Consider the following 14,002-nt stretch of genomic DNA (forward strand, 5'->3'; position numbering starts at 1 on the left):
GTTATCTTTGATCTTGCTGTTGCTCAGAGATCTTCCAGCTAGCTTTCAGAGTTCAGCTTGTGCTTTGTTAGAGTACTTCATCTCTGAACACTCTGAGGTGTCTTCTATGAACCAACATATACCTTCCCTGTGTCATTTGATATACATTGGAATTCCACTTCCATACATGCCAGTTCTGTTCATGGGTGGAAAAGAATTGGATGCTCAGCATTGTGTGGCTTAGAGGAGACATAAAAATGCATTGAACTATTGTACTTAAAACTGTGTTGACATTGCTGGTCTACTGTGCATCTTAAGCATTATCTTGGATTTTTTTCTCATGTGGAAACTTGTCTTCTACTGTGTGTTCAGACTTATCCCTCAAATTGTAATGAATTTTTGTTTTAAATTTAATTCATGCTGCAATTAGTTATGCATGTGGTCATATTAAGGAATAGTGTGACTGTTGCATGTCATATGGCTCTGTAGGACTTTAGTATATCCAGATGGATTTTCCTGTAAAGATCCTGATAATGACTGTCACAAGGACAAAATGGAATCATAGAAAAACTGCACTGGAAATGCTGTCACACAACTTTTAAATATGGTATAGAAATAAGTATACTGACCACTTAAGGTTAGTCCTAACTCCTCTTTAAGGAGGATACAATGCTATGAATCATTTCTGAGACTAGACCAGTTTTCAGAAAGGATGAGTTTCAGGAAATGCAAACAAGTTTCTGCAAAGTAATTTCCATTCCAATCCCTATGCCAGTCAAGCTCATCACAGATGAAATGAGCCTGCGATTTTGCTTTTTGACTATTTGAAGATCAGATTCCCTTACAACTTCCAATTTTCCACTCATATTTTGCTTGTGATTGTTTATGGTTCTGGTTTGTTTGTTTTCTGTCACTTTTCCTAGAACTAGGTTTCTTTTTTTCTGAAGGATGCTTTAATGGAATCATTTATTGAGTTCTGCTTTATCTTTTATGTAGGGTATTCCATGTCTCCATGACTTCTTAACGATAGCCTTAGGAAGTGTCCATGTACTAGCATTTTAACCAGGATTTGCCAAAGACTTACATTTTCCTCATCGATGTTTTTCAAAAACAATAATCTTGAATTGAGACAAAAACGTTTAAATTTTTCACTGAAAGACAAAGGAAAATACAATATTTGGAGAATTAAATGTTTTCTGTTGTTCTTCAGTCTGTTCCATGCTGTAGACAGTTGTCTCAAAAGCTGTCCAGTACCCCCAGGCAATTATCTGTTTGGAAAATCAGGCTTCATGAGGGATCAAATACCTACAGAGTTAGTCCTCTTGCTGCAGTTTTACTAAAAGCTACAGTATCTGGGAGCTGAACAACTGTGGAAGGCAATAACTCAGGATAGAGACGCTCTGACAGACTTAACACATTATCATGAAACACTTAGAATCTAAGAAATCAGGAGGATTTTTTGATAAAGGAGTATGTACATTAATGGCTGAGTTTAAATCGTATCTTCTGAAGTTGAATGTCATTTGATTACATTCTAGTATCTTTTTTTCCAGATAAAATTTTTTTCTGTTTTTTGTCTTTTATGGTCAGAATTTGCAAATGCTTCCACTTCAGTTGTTTCCTTTTTCCATCATTTTATGTGAATTGAAGAGAATAGCTTGAGACAAATTTCTTAACTTGTACACATGAGAAGTAATTGTTCTAAGATGTAATTGCTTGAAAGTGTTAGGAACTACTTCTCCTAATATTGCTTTGTGATATTTGATCACTTTGTGTGCATACAGTTGAAATAGTTCATTATTACTGCTCTATTAGTTTTAATTCTTTTAAATGTCTCACAACACTCTATTCTCCATTTGCTCTGATTATGAGGTCAACAGTACAAGTCTATCACATTTTTAATGCACTTAAGGTTTAGTTCTACATGTCCATCTTTATTACCCACATTTTTTCCTTTAGGAATAGTTTGGAATAGTTTTTGGCTCCCATTACTCAAGATCACCCACTTGACAGTTTAACTCTCACTGGTTTTACATCCACTTATATACTGTAGCCTATTCCTTTCTCTTTCTCTGCTGTGGAAGTTAAAGCAGATGCTGTATATCCTGATTAATTGTTTTCAGAATGGAATTAATCAATGTCAGAAACTCTTGCAGATCTGCTTTACAGTTTTCTACCAAGGTAGAATCACTATAGAACTTAGCAGAGCATGAACTAATGTTTAAAACAGCAACTATATATCTAAATAACAAATTAGTTTGTTTCACTAGTCTCAGAAAAACACTTCTGCTTTTCAGTGTCTATTTCCAGGTGTAAAAGGAGCTACAACATTTGAGGAAATTAATCTCCAAAAATTCCAGAAATTCAACTTGAATTTCTAGTTATCTGTCTGTAATTACCACCACAAGGAGAAGGGGGGGAAAAAAACATACAGGTGATAATTTGCTGACAGATTCAAAGCACATCTTAGAACATTTAAAAGCAAGGACTATTCAACCACCCCTGTGTAATAATGCCAAGTATTATGTCTAATTGGGTTTCTAAAAACTTGCTGATCGTACTTCCACAGTCTGATTTCCCTTTTCTCCCTCTGTGTTGATTACACATTTATTTCTATTCATTTTCTATTTTTTAAAAGCTACAAACTATTATCACCACCACCTGAATTTAGTGTTCTCATTTCACTTTACAATCATTGCTTTATTCTGGTATCTGGCTTATTTTCTTCATTATTTTTTACCTTCTGTGAATGCAGTTTGTGTGGTTCTAACTGCTCTAACAAAGCTCACCATTCAATTTCTTTTATTCCTCTTGCTCAGCAGCACCTGCTACTTTTTATGGCATTTTAGTGCTCAGAAAGATGGTAGATTGACAGCCTTGAATGCAGAAGTCTTATTTGTATGGTTACAATATCTGAGCAACCTGGAGCAGTAAAAGATTTTATCAAGGTACTTCAGCTTTGCTGGAAAGGCCACTGATATGGTATTTAGTCCAAGTTTTCACTTCAAAATCTTAGGAGCTTGCAAGTTGTAAAGGGATTTTGTTTTTTTAAATGGATCGCTGCCTACTGGACTTAGATAAATTGGCAATTTCTGCCTTAGGAACACAAAGTTCTCTCATAGGCCAGAAAACATCTATCAATTGCCTGGTTACAACTCCTGCATTCCATTTTCAGTTCACAGTACCTGCTCACCCTCCACAGAAATAATCAAGAACATCATAATTTTGTTCTAATCTAGCTCTTGTGAGATGGGTAAATAATTCCGTTCCCATTTAAGAGACAAGAACATAGGGTAAATGAGATTAAAAATGAAGTTCTGTATAGTATTTAGGCACCTGAGTGTTTATACAGCTAAACACATTTATTTGATCTGTGTTTAAATGATTTGCTCAAGTCCACATGGACAGTCTACCTAAAAGCACAAGGTGTTTTAAACCAGCTAAACCCACCACTCTAATGACTTAAGCATTTATTTTTCTTTGAGATCCAAACCACTGAATATAAAGATAGATTTTGTACCTTCAAGTAAAGATGGAAACATAATTAGAAACAATCTACCTCTGGAGCCATTTTATCAAACCATTCTTTTGTTTGAATTAAGAGTTTGAAATATTTGGTTGAGTGCACTGAAATTGTCACAACTTAAGACATTTTTAGTTTCCATAGTTTCCCTCCTTAGAAAATCACTATTGGCATTATTTTGTATCTTTTTTACTTGAATGATGGAGGAGTAATGTAGATCTTAACACTAGCCTCATGCTACTCCATGTCCAATGGCTCAGCAGAGAGATGGTGATTTTAAAAAATGCAGAAGAACCATGCAGTCCATTTACAAAGAGGGTCTGATAATATCCACTTAACATTATATTGTCAAAGCACAGATCGCTCAGCTACAAATTAATTGTCAACTGTTCAGATGACTGGATTAGTATATCAATGTCCTGGATACTTTAAATTGACAGAAAGGATCAAAACATGATGATTAAAACACAGATGAGAAACTTTAAAAGGAATTTGTTCTATTCCTCTACTCTGATGCAAAGTTTAAACTAAGAGCTAAACTGCTTCTAGCTGGTCAGGATAGCCCATTGGTACATGTATCTTGTTCTCACGCTTGCTTTGTATGGAAAAAAGTGAAAGAATAACAATACTTCTCTAGATGAATCACATAACATTGCTGTTTCAGATCTAAAATTACATGGATGGGGGCACTTCTGAATCATAACCTTTTCATTTAAGACTCATCTCTGTTACCATATCATAAGGTGTTTGTGTTTGTTACAGACCACAGTCACTAACCGGTTTTGTTTCGAACACTTATAATCAACCTTCTCGTTAGGAACTAATAGCCCTTGGTTAAATTAAAAGATAGGTAGTCAAGCAGCTCAGATGATGCTAATTAACAGATCACCTTTCAGTTTGGGAAGATACATCTTCTTGCTGATGTATTATGGTACAGAACAAGTTCTGAGATTCGCATTAATATGTGAAATGTTTCTTAGTTAATAGTAAAGTGTGTTGATTGTTTTACCTGTTCTAGTATTTAAATTATGAAAACTGCAAATTTCATGGAGTATACATGTAGTAGAAGAGATGAAGCACACTATCTATGCCCATATTCACTGTCCTGTTACTGTAATGCTTAAAGGCTCATAAACTTCATCCTTTTGGTGTGAATGGTAGTAACTATTGTGCACAAAGTATGGTGTGCTGCTTTCTGACATGTTATAGGATCTAAGCATCTACAAATGTTGACATTTCTGAGTCAAACTCCCAGACAGAATATATTCTGAAAAGATATGAACTATTGCTCAAGATGGAGTCATTCACTGTTTTCTATTGAATTGGCTATTCATCAAAAAAGACAAGTTTTAAAATTGTATAGTGCCACTTTTCATTAGATTCATTTCAACTGAACTTCATTGTCCACTGTACAGAAGTTTACATTTGAACTGATTGTCTAGATTTCTTTCATAGTAAATGGAGAGAGGCACATTTAGTAACAATTCATTTGCTATATTTTAAAATTTGTCTGAGAATTAGATGAATTGTTGCTTGAATATTTCTGTTGTCCATATTTATGTGAATCCTCTGCTTTACATATAAAAATACCAATAGGTTCCACACAAGGGCTTGGGGAGGGTATGAGGGGGGGCAAAGAGTTCCAGAGTGTGGCTTTAAGGACACACTTCAAAGCGATAACAAGCTTGTCATAGCACCTGTCCATGGCAGGAACTTCTATGTGAAGCAAAAGATCATTGGCACATTTTAAAGCCAGAGTTCCTCACAGCTGTGCGTACCTAAGAACAACCCCTTCCTATAACAGATTCAGAACTTTGTTTGACAAGAGAACACAGACAAAAGGAGAAATTCAAATCCTTAGCCAAATCCGTACAACAGTCTCTTATCAGCTTGCACACCTTTGAATCTTCAGGGACTAATAAAGAATTGCAAGCAATACAAATAGAAGAACAGCACTTCTTATATTCACTTTTTCCTTAGGCTGCCACTAAAATACCAGTAAATGCTGATTATGGCCACACTTGAAACAAGTTTCTTTAGTGATACTACCTCAACACTTGCAAATGCATTGTTTCTACTGAACCAAATGCCACTTTTAAACCTGTCATAGAACAATTTGTTTTTAGATTTCCAGACAAAAATGAATTCCCTCTCACTGGAACATTAACACTGAAATGTTAGGTTAATTGAAAAGAGGAAAAGATGGAATTCCTTAAATTCAGTATGAGTTCTGTGTCCAGCTTATTCTAAAACATTTATTTTACTCAGTAACAAAAACTTCCAGATGCTTAGGTCATTTTAAAAGAACATATCCCTATTGTTAACAAATGTTGACAAAAAAAACATGACAATGAACCTTAATATTTAAGCTATCCTTTTCCATAATAAAACATGATTGTAGTCTGCCTTTGTTGAAAGCACTGAGACCATAAGGGGCCCTTCACAATCCTCCTGTTGCAGAAGTAATGTCAAAGTGCTACTAGCAGTACTACAAGTCAACAGTTTAGCTCCTTATTTATTATAATTTGTGAAAAATAAAAAGATAACATAGCATCTGTGACTGAATTAGAGATACATTCAATGGTGGGAAAAACAAAATTAATGTGGCAGAATGGTTTGCAGGAAGATATTTCTTGCTATATGAAGCTGTATTTTGGCAAGTTATTCTAGCACTTCCTGTCATGCAAAATTAGTCCCAAGTCAAAAAGGAAACAACAAATATATGAAACTTAAAAGCATAACACATTGAGGTACCATGCTTTCAAGTGACTGGCTCTGAAAACATATAACATTGATACTACAAGGGTTTCAGTGTAGTATCTACTTAGAAGGGTCTGCTATTTGAGCAGGCATTTTAAAAAGCCATAAGACAAATTATAGAAGACACAAATTACAACCAAAAGAAAGAAGATACAAAATCAAATTTAGACCTTCAAGTCATATGTTTACTCAAGACAGTAATTTGAAATGACATTATTTAAATGTTGCATTAGTTTTCAGAGAAAAAAAGTAATTTAAATATATTGGTCATGTTTAATAATCATTAATATAAGTCTTCCAAAAGCATACTTTCCATTTTTTTACTGTCTAAAGTCAGCATATTTCAACCAGTTTATAGTACAAGCTCAAAGCTAGAAGAGTTGGTATAGCTTGTTTCCATGTAAGTATCGATTAGAAAAAGTCATCAGTTCTCACCAGGCCCATTTTCATAAATTGTGTTGCATATCCAAAGCTCCACATGTGATATTGTTCCTTGATCTTGCATTTGTCATAAATATCAATACACATGATACTCAGGGAGGCTTTCAAGGGGTGCAAAATAGATCCAGGATTAAAAGATGTTTCTGTGCATTCATAGATGAGCTATAACAGAATGTGATAATAGAGAATTCTCCTAAAGACTAGAAATTGCTTTCCTAGGAAGGAGGAGCATCGTTGTCATTTCAAATTTGCTCTTGGTTTCTCACCTCAAGATTCTGTCCCCTTTGAAGCAATTTTGCAAGCCTACAGCAGACAGACAATGGTTCAAATTCTACTTTCTAGTGACTCCACAAGACTGAACCTTAACCAAGATAACAGAATTGATAGCATGCCATGACCCAGATGGTTGTACCTGGAGAGGATACATCTATCTGCCAAATTATTTAAATCCACAGTTTTTTTTTGTATCCTGGTCCCTATAATATTCACACCACTAATATATTAGTTTGCTCTCAAATGAAACTAGAATACTGAGATAGTTTACTCCATGCACCACTGTCTAAAGTCACTATTGACAAGAGCAGAAGTATGCATGTTTTCATTCTACATTGTCCACAACACACAATTCACTTTACCCCCCAGAAACTTACTATGCCTTTCCAGGGAACTCAACATCAAAGGGTATAAAAATACTGCTTTGAAGAATTGTGACACATCTTCATGTTATACTAAACTGGAAAAGCTTTTTTTCCCCCTGAGATCCACTGTATGAAGTCCGAAGTAGCAATCACAGCAATCTAATTGCTATGCTAAGTGGGCAAAGCCTTTCTGCCTAGATGAGGCTGACTCTGAGCAATGTGGTCACAAGCCACTTTGTATCTTGAGGTACAAAGATACTATCTAGGAATAATTTCTGAGGGCAAGAGTGCCTTTAGCCGTGGAGACATAACCAGTGACTGATGTGAGAATGAGATTTTAGATAGAGACTTTTCTCTATCTAACAAATCTTGTTTTTATCAAGACACACCATGGATAGAGTTGCAATGATCAAAGCATTCAACAAAACCCTAAGTGGTTTTTGTTCGTGTTATTGAGTATACTGTCTCCTTTTCCCTTTTGGCTGCATTTGCTATTCCTTCAAAAAACACATACTTGTTTTTCTCCATCGCTGAGGACTCTTGAAGGCTTGCAAGTAAGAACCACTTTAAACTAAAGACTTCTTATGCTGATAAGTTGAGCTAGAAGGAAGAGAATGGCTGTGAATTAGAGGAAGAAGTAGAAGCGGAGTTAGGCTGCGGTTTTATTCACCTCAGAAAAAGACACTTTTGCTGCACCCTCTCCTTGTTGATGCCACTAAGGAGGAGGAGGGGGAGGCTGTGGTTTTGAGCCATCTTTGCAAATTTTTTTGCTGATGTATTTTTGGTTTTCTTCAATAACTGTTCACTGTAGGTGCAGTGCAAGAGAGCAGTGACTGTGATGCCAGGATCCAGACTCTCAGACAAGTGCCCTTAGCTCTATTGTTTCTCCTTCATGCTTATCACTTGCTTGCTTTGTTGCGAGGTGGTGCAGACTCAGTAGGAAGTGCTGCAGTAAAAGGGCCTATGGTTCTAACATGGTCCTAAGAAATAAAAACTCAGGGATCAGTCTCTCCCTGGGTGCATTTCCCAAGTGAGGGTAGCCTGCAGCACAGCTCTCCTCGGGCTAGCTCTCCACCAACTAGGCTAAGTCTAAAAAGGTAGATAACATCTTCAGCACCTGCTGTCATGGAAAAGAGCAACAAACTAATTTTAAACCTATTCCCAGATATAGAGCTTTACTCTCTGGCTCCTGAGTGAACAGCAGTATTCATTGTTCAGTGTTATTCAGATGGAGCCAGACCTGTGACAGAGTCCTGGAAAGGTAATGGTTGTCTCTAGCAATACTCCTGCACAGCATGCTAGTTTTCTAAATCACCTTCAGAAAGCACATCTCACTATCAACTGAACAACAAAGAGTTTACCTACCTATTTGAGTAGGTATAGATTGCCCTGCCAGTGTGATTATTGTTTGCCTTAACACACAACCTGAATCTTGTTTTAGAAATAAAAGCTTACAGAATGTCCATAGTAGCTCAAATATGGTTAAAATTACACTATATGAATATCAAGAAAAACTAACAGATCTAACTAGAACATTCATTAGGTAACTTTTCCCTCACAATTCTCTATGCCAGGGCTTGGAGCTCTCAAGTGTTTGACTGCCTGGGCTCAGGGTCAATTTCAATAGTAAAGCTGTGCATCCTTGAATGAGAGCTGTGTAGAAAGAGCTGTGTGAAAAAAAATTTCTGACAAGCAAGGATCTGTCCTCTTCAGCAAGAGATACGCTGAAGTCCAAGCTCTTACCTTTTTTTCTGCTGTCATGCCCATGTCTGGCTGTGCACTTCGCCAATCTGGACCAGACCCTCACCCTTGGCTTCCTGGCTTGACCACAGGAATGCCTTGTCAGTATGGATGGACTTGCCCCACTTGCTTCACCACAGCTCGTCTGCTGGTTTATCTTCCCTTACTGAGTAGCTGTGGCATGCTGACACTTCATTCTCCATTTGTACCAGTACAAGCTAGGTCATGCTGTTAAAACTGCTGTCACTCACACAATTTTGTACAGCACATTGGACCTGAAGCTAATAATGGAGCTCAAGAAAAGTCTTTAGCACATTACCAACCTTCTTAGCACAGTGAACCATAACAACATTGCTCCCTCTAATCTCCTATCCTGAATACATCAGTCTGGTTTTCAACAGTCTGTGTTTGGAAATTCCAGGTATCTCAGCAACCACATTCTCATCTTTCTATGACACAGTAAGAGAACTTCTTTGCTTTGGAATATAACAGATGCCCAAACACTGAAACAAAGATCCATTTTAGTGGAGGAACAATCTGAGGCAAGTCTGCTGTCCCCAAAAAGTCAATTGGACTACTGACATGGTTCAAAGTTATGCATAAGGCTTAAACACCTTTTAAGTCATGAACAAAATAGGGAAGATTTAGTGTTCATACTCAAGTTTGCTCAGCTGTGGAATGAGCTGACAATCTAAAATCTGACAGCTCTTAGAGTGCTCTACCTCTTTTTTTTATGGTTCTGTTACATTACTCTAATGGCAACAGAGGAAGGGTAAATTGTCAGAAGCAAAGAAGGGAAAAGGACGAAATTTGTTAAACAGACCTAGCTGTTAAATAGCTAATACAACAGCAGAAATTGTAAAATAGAAAACTGATAAATAATAATAAGAAGAATCTAGATTGACTGATATTGCTTTTAACAGCTAACACTTTGTAGAAGGAGAAAGACTTGGCCTGCATTTCATAGGGTCTCTATAGAATGAGGTGTACTGCATTCCACCAAGAGGTCAGTTTGTCAGGTGAGCAAATTGCAAGAACGGAGCAAAAAAACATGACATGCACGCAATTCCTAACTTCAAAAAATTTTAATAGTTAAAATATTTTCTTTCAATGCAGGAAATAATAGCTTCTCATTTATTTTACACAAAACCAAAGAAAATAAGTACAACATATCACTCAGGTAAATTTGTGTTTGTGTTAGTACTTAGCATAAGACTCTTATTACAGTAAATCTGCATTAGGAATTTCATTAATACTAAAAAAAAGACCATAAAGGGGAACAGTAAAAAATTGGTTACAGGCCCTCTAAGAAACTAAACACTTTAATTGCCATGCCTTCTGAACACTTAGGCATGTAAACAACATGCATAATGCTGGACTCCCCCAGTCAGCCTGGTCATACCCTTAGGAACCTGCAACATTTTGCTAGGGAACAACCTTGTCTCTGACCTCTCTCAGCAGAACTGTTGATTTCCTTTCTGAAACTTTAAAATACTCTGCACAACTACACAGATTTATCAAGTTTTGCATAAAGACAGCCATCTTTAGACAGCTGATGTATCGTGTATCCCCAACTTGTAGGCCTGCAGTGCTGAGCTGTGACAGCTCAGCTCTGTGTTCTTGCAAGATCAGAACCAGTGGGTTGAGACAAGGACAGTTTAATAAGAAAAAAATAAATTAATTTAAAAAAAAAAAAGAAGCAAATGAAAAGAAATAAACAACAACAACAAAAAGAATAAAGCAAGAATGCACAATGCAATTGACTGATGCCCAGACAGTCCTCGAGAAGCACCCCACCCCCCCAGCTGGCCAGCTACCACAGTTTTTTTGTTGAGCATGATGCCACATGGTATGGGACATCCCTTTGGTCAGCCTGGGCCACCTGTCCTGGCTCTGTCCCCTCCCAGTTTCTCATGGTATCCTCAGCCTCCTTGCTGGCAGGGCAGAAAAAGGAGCAGAAAAGGCCTTGGCTCTGTGTAAGCAGTGCTCTGCAACAACTAAAATATAGCTGTGTTATCAGCATTATTCTCATCCTAAATCCAAAGCACAGCACCTTACCAGCTGCTAGGAAGAAAATTAACTCTGTCCCAGCTGAAAACAGAACAGGCTTTAAGAGCTAAGCTGCTCTGCCATTTCACTCTTTTGACTGTAGTCAGCTCATTCTAATAAAGGGCAGTATTATATCCATTAGCTTCTTGTCATTCGGGCACTATAAGGCAAATTATTAATCGTATCCCCAACACTGAGGGCACTAAATCTCCAAGTAAAAGGAAAACTATGTAGGACGGTCTTTAAATATCACAAAAGAAAAAAAGTGAAACTGAAAATATTTTCCTTTTTGATTTTAAGAGGTCCAGTTTCACACAGGTGAAATATTGATGGGAAATATCAACAACTTGGAGGGGATTTGGGAATAGATTGGCAAGTGACCATGTCTGTTTACCCACAGAGCTGAAACAGATCTGTCTGAAAGTGAGAGTATGTCATTTAGGAGTCAGAACATAGTGGGACCAAAGGTACTGTCACACTTCAGAGAATGCTTAATAGACATTCATTAGAATCATAGACTCATTAAGGCAGGAAAAGACCTTAAAGATCATCTGGTCCAACCGTCCCCCTACCACTGATATCAGCCACTAAACCATGACCCTAAGTACAACATCCAAACTTTTCTTAAGCACCCAAAAGGGATGGTGACTCCACCACCTCCCTGGGCAACCTCTTCCAATGCCTGACTGCTCTTTCTGAGAATAAATGTCTCCTGATTTCCAACCTAAATGCCCCTGGCGCAGCTTGAGGCCATTCCCTCTAGTCCTATCACTAGTTACCTGAGAGAAGAGGCCGACCCCCAGCGCCGCACACCTTCCTTTCAGGTAGTTGTAGAGAGCAATAAGGTCTCCCCTGAGCCTCCTCTTCCCCAGACTAAACAGCCCCAGTTCCCTCAGCAGCTCCTCACAGGATTTGTGTTCCAGATCCTTCACCAGCCTCATAGCCCTTCTCTGGGCACGCTCCAGGGCCTCAATGTGCTTCTTGCACTAAGGGGCCCAAAACTGAACACAGTCCTGATTAAGGATTCCTTCTTTAAAGGATTCAAATATCACCATGTGTACTCTGCAAACCACAGCAGAAATCTGGGAATAGGAATTAGTGCCAAGACCCCAGACTGGCCAGACCTGAAGAGCTAAGCCAATTTCTTCTATAATACAAGTACACCATCAGGATCTGTAGCTTATCATTGTACCATATATCTGTATCATGGTGCATAATATTTTGTTAGAATAGCCTTACACACTAGAACAGCAGTACCCTTCAAGTAGGAAGAGCAGGACTGTGAGGTTAGACTATAGGGTAATCCTAAACAAGGGATTAACAGAGATCTTCCTCCTTTCAGCTGCATCTTCTTAAGGGAGGTACCTCCCACAAGTTGGCCTTTCTCGCACCCTTCAGTGGATTTCTGGATTTTTATAAACTACAGAAAACTCTCACTAGTTTCTTAGGAATTCTTTGTATTTCAGTCATTTACAAGGCTTTCTGTAGCTCTGCTTTCTTGATGCCAGCCCGTTTCCACTGCAAGGTATTTACCAGTTTCTAGCAGTGCTGACAGTTCACTATTTCCTGTCCCTCTTCTACTTCTTGCCCATATTCTCCAGCTTTCTCTGTCCAGTTACTTCACAGGAAAGCACAGTTTCCAGCTCCCTCCATATGGCTTTACCTGGCCCTCATCACAGCAGACAGGACAGGCAAACCAGCAGCCTTCCATCCTACTGGTTGCAATAAATAGCATTTACACACTCACCTGTGAAATCAAATTGTATGGTTCAGCCACTCACTACAGCTTGCCAAAGGCAGGAAAGTGTCACGAAGCCAATAGGCTTGTAGAAAGTCTCAACAGTGACGATTAGAAAGGAAAACCTCTGTCAAAGGACAACCTCTGTCAAACATGTTGTACAGCACATGCATTGTCATCTTGCATGAATACAGTTGCAGCATCAGTACAGTGGAAAATAACTAAGCAGAATCTGAACACACATGACAGACTTTTAATTAAAACTGATGTAGTTAAAACTATATTACTGGAGTTACCCCAAGCATTCACCTACAACACTGCTATCATTCAGATTCCTAGGATAAGCAGATCAGTTTCATCGTAGCCACTAGTTTTAACACAACTACATTAACTGCAGTTTCACCCTGCCTTTATCTGGCCTAGATATCTCACTGGGCAGCCATTCTTTGAACATAAGATTTGTTCAGTGGCTCCACACCTCCCCAGTTTGGAGATAGTATCTCACATTTTAGGCCACAGCATGATCTTTCTCCCACACCGTAGGATCCCAAGTGACAGCTGGTCTGTCAGGGGGATGACAGAAAACCGTACTGCACTTAGGAAATGTAACACTTTGACAGTCCAGCGCTAAAAGGAAATACTTTAGAATCCCTGTTCTTCAACTACCACATTTAGAGAACATGCTCATGTCTCTTAATAAGCTTTCTGTTATCACACATCCCAGCATATAAAAGCAGATGGGCCTTTAGATCATGGAGAAATCTACTGATTTATGCTTTACCTCTTTTTTTTTTTAATTTGTCAGCAGCAGCCTTTAAAATAAACTGTGAATGGGTAGATTAGACTCTACAGAGAGCCTGCATAGCTCTATGAATTCTATACTGGGTACAGAAATTAATGTAGCCAAATAAATGTTCATGGCTATTTATACTATATATTCACAGAAGAAATATATTTTTTCTGACTAGTCTGGAATACTTTTGGTGACGCAAAGCTTAAAAGTAATAGATTTGATTATATACACATATGTTTAACAAAATGGAAAAAAATTAATGGTCAAGCAGGAAAGTTTATCCTTCTTCAATAGCCTTTTAATACATTCACTGTGTTAAGCTTACAGTTAACTTCATGAAC

General features: G+C 37.8%; 2 long non-coding RNA genes across 4 annotated transcripts in view; one reads left to right on the forward strand and one right to left on the reverse strand.

Moving 5' to 3' along the window:
- LOC125183642 (uncharacterized) overlaps positions 1-14,002 on the forward strand; it is a 94,111-nt gene that overhangs the window by 46,608 nt on the left and 33,501 nt on the right. The window lies entirely within an intron of this gene.
- Positions 272-10,009, reverse strand: LOC106030735 (uncharacterized). Its single transcript, XR_001203917.3, has 3 exons — positions 9,085-10,009; positions 7,856-7,941; positions 272-1,247 (listed from the first exon to the last, which is right to left on the reverse strand). It is a non-coding gene; the product is annotated as an uncharacterized lncRNA (long non-coding RNA).

This window comes from Anser cygnoides, chromosome 3 (genome assembly GCF_040182565.1).
Source record: "Anser cygnoides isolate HZ-2024a breed goose chromosome 3, Taihu_goose_T2T_genome, whole genome shotgun sequence".
In the NCBI taxonomy this organism is placed as follows: domain Eukaryota; kingdom Metazoa; phylum Chordata; class Aves; order Anseriformes; family Anatidae; genus Anser; species Anser cygnoides.